We start from the raw sequence: 2897 nt of genomic DNA on the forward strand, positions 1-2897 counted from the left end.
GCACAATGACTGATGTTACTGGAACTTCGTTAAAACCTTGCTATCCTATTCTACACATGTTTTAATTTTCAACTAGTCCTTTCTTGGAGCAAAAGAAAAAATAAAGAAATTCTGGGATGTGCAAGGCATGATTTTCTGTCTCAGCAAAATTTCAACACAACAAGCAGTTGCAGGCTTTTGAAACCACCTATCTGCTGGCACATATCAAGGATGGAAATTTTCCACTTGTGTGAGGTGCCCATACTGTTCGTTGAAACTGCCTTGAGGAAGAGATCCGTGGTGGCAGATAGCACCAGCAGAGACTTCTGTGTGACAGAGTGCCATTTCTAACACAGGAGAGGCAAAGACACATTGCTATAGCAACTACCAATTAGACTTTCCATACTTTAAGGGGAGTTTTATTTCTGCAACTATCTCCCTAAATTATAAGAAGATTTTAAACTGAAGCCAAGTAGGTGAGAATGAATTAAGATTTTTCAACTTCAATTTCTATAAACATCTCAACTGTGAAATTGCATGAAACCAGTTTTATTGTAAAATGAAAACAGCTAGGAGCCCTGTGACTTTAAAGCAGACATTAAATGTTTGACAAATAGTGGTGTAAGATTCTGGATATATTTCAGTCAACTCATTGTATTTGCACTGGATTAAAAAGCTTCAAACCCTACCTATTGCACAGAGTATATTACGTCTCTGCTTTCTTTCACAATCACTTGAAAAAACAAAGAAAAAGAAAAAGGAAGGGGGAACATATTTTCAATCTTAACTCCAAGCGGAGTACTGGAAAATTTAACTTTCATGTTAATAAAAATGAAAACCATGGATAAAAAATTAGAATTATTTTAAAAATAAGTTTGCAAATAACTACTCAGCCATTCAAATAACATGAATACTAAACTCACATGAATTGAGGGAAAACATTTTAGGGTGACCCTAAGAAAATTTGTGAAACAGGAGAAATTTCTCTTTGATGTGCAAAATCTCTTTTCTGTACTTATCTTTCACCTTTAGCAGGTTCCTCTCTTTACTGCTCTCCACACAGTTCCCATAATCATATTCTCTCCCACACTTTTGCCTGCCTCTCTGTATCAAAATACATGCCAATGGGAAGGCACAAGACGCATATTTTAAATCTGTTTTTAAAAGTTCTGGTTCAAAAGATTGCTTCTGATTTTAAGGGCATGGGGAAGGTCAAGTGGAAAAAGACTTAGTCCCCTTTCCAAATTCTTATGACATGATTCTCCTCTGGAGCAAAATTTTCAAAGGACGCCAATAATTTTTGCAGTCAAAGGTTTTTGTGGTTTTCTTTTGGAAATCAAACATTAAACAGCAGCAGCTGGCCTGCAGATTGTTCTATTAATTCGCATACCTTTTTGTTACATTCATTGTATGAGCAGAAGCGTTTTGCAAATGTTTTCTAGTGGCATCCTAAATAAACATATGCTTTCATTATGTAGTAGACCTGGATCTAACAAAAGGAAAAACAAGAGAAGCCCCATTTTAATTTTTCCATTAAAAAGTCTTCAGAGTTCTTTTTTTAGCCTGTATCCCTTTTGATTCTTTTTTGTTTTACCCATAAAACGAGTTTGCAAATAATGACTGGCCCATGAACATAGTTTGGATGCTTAATTCATATTAATTGTAGGAAAACTTAATTTTAGTGTGACCTTCCAATTTAAGGAAACCATATGTGAGAGATATATATTATTTAAGATGCAATAAAGCCATTTAACAACAACAAATTTTTTTTAAGATAGAGGAAATAACTGAATGATTCTCTTTCCAGTGCCCCAGAAGTCACAGCAATGGCAATGGATAATTCTGCATTGGCTGTAGTTCACCCTGCTCACCTGTTTTTCTTCCACGAATCATTACTAAGGTGTGGCTATGTCTTAGGATCCAAAAATAAATGATCCAGGGCCGCCCCTGTCCACAAGGCCATAGAAAGAAAACAACCATCTTTTCTCCACTTTCTGTAACTGCATCTCCCTCTCCACTCCCTGCATCCTCCGTCCTGCCTGTAGAAGGAGAAGCTTCTGTCTTCTGACTCCTGGTTGCATCTACTTCCTTTCTTCGTCAACTCTCTTTTCTCCTTTTGAACATCCTCCCTTCCTCCTGTCCCTTTCTTTTGAACTAAAGATCTGTGCTCATCTTCCCAATTCTGAAGAACTCTTTTTTACATTATGCTCCCACCTCAAGCTACTACCGTCAACTTTATTGCCCTACCAACCACTCTGAATAAGTACTCAGCTTCTCAAACATTTTTATGCATGTGAATCACCTGGGAAATGGTGTTAGCATGCAGACTGATTCAATGAGGACCTAAGAAACTGCATTTCGGATGAGCACTCAGGTGACATCTATGCTAGAGGACTCTCAGTTCCTTCATGCTTGATTGTTCACTCACCACCATTTGATGTTCATTTCTTCTGCCTCCCTGAAATGGTTCCTAAATGTCTCCATTGATCTTTTTATCCTTAAATCCAATGGCTCTTGACTTTGTCCTCATCTTCTTTAATCTGTCCATGGTATCATTTGTTACCATTAGGCGCCTACTATCGTTTTCCTGAAATTTTCTTCTCTTGGGTTTGCTGACACCACAATGTTTTGGATAGTCTTTCACAGGAAACTCTAATTTCTTTTGATTGCCATCTGAAGGAACCTAATTATCACCCAGGTGATGACTCTCAAGTTCAGTATTTGCTCTTTGGCTCATCCTTCTCTCTGTCCTTTCCCTCAGGAAAGGCTTGGAAGTGCATTATTCATGACACATTATTCGAATGTATATTTCCAAATGGACCTTTTCCCTGAGTTACATTCCAACCTCCAACTAATACTTAGTTATCTCCACCTGGACAACTCACTCATACCTGAAACAAATTTTGAACCAAAGTTGA

The sequence above is a fragment of the Pteropus alecto genome, unplaced genomic scaffold (assembly GCF_000325575.1).
Source record: "Pteropus alecto unplaced genomic scaffold, ASM32557v1 scaffold20, whole genome shotgun sequence".
NCBI lineage: Eukaryota > Metazoa > Chordata > Mammalia > Chiroptera > Pteropodidae > Pteropus > Pteropus alecto.